Below are 775 nucleotides of genomic sequence, written 5' to 3'. Positions count from 1 at the left end.
TTTGATGTACAATTTACTAAAATTCATGGGTAAGGAATTTATCACTTATTGGCTGGTCACAGTGGCTCAAACCTGTAATCCTAGCACTTTGGGAGGCTGAGGTATGCAGATTACTTGAGCCCAGGAGTTCGAGACTAGCCTGGGCAACATGGCGAAACCCAATCTACAAAAAATGCAAAAATTAGCTGGATGTGGTGGCAGATGTCTGTAGTCCCCACTACTCGGGAGGCTGAGGTGGGAGATTAACTTGAGCCTGAGAAGTCGAAGCTCTGGTGAGCTGTGATCGTGCCACTGCATTCCAGCCTGAGTGACAGAGTGAGACCCTGTCTCAAAAAAAAAAAAAAAAAAAAAAAGAATTTATCATTTATTGAATGATTTGAGTAACTTGAGTTTTCTTCTATCTACTGAAGGCTAAATTGTATCTGGGGGCTTTTTAGTATTAGATTTACATGATTACACTCAGTGAATTCTTTGATGCACATTATGACAGTGTGCAGTAATCCTCCCTTATCTGTGGGAGCTATGTTCCAAGATCCCTAGTGGATGCCTGAAACTGTGAATAGTACTGAACCTGATTTCTGTCAGAACCCATTTCTAGTCATGCCTCCCACCCACAAGTTTAATGTCTTTTTCATCTTAGCACTTACCTTGCACTGTGGCCATCACTTTTGCAGTTTGAGGTGTGACAACAAAACTAACACAAGTTTCTTTTTCCTTCTTCACAATTTCTTGGATAGAAGATTCATTCTTACTGTAAATTTTAACAACGTCAGCA

The sequence above is a fragment of the Saimiri boliviensis genome, chromosome X (assembly GCF_048565385.1).
Source record: "Saimiri boliviensis isolate mSaiBol1 chromosome X, mSaiBol1.pri, whole genome shotgun sequence".
NCBI classification, from domain to species: domain Eukaryota; kingdom Metazoa; phylum Chordata; class Mammalia; order Primates; family Cebidae; genus Saimiri; species Saimiri boliviensis.
The sequence above is the reverse complement of the archived record's forward strand: the minus strand, read 5'-3'. Positions refer to the sequence as shown.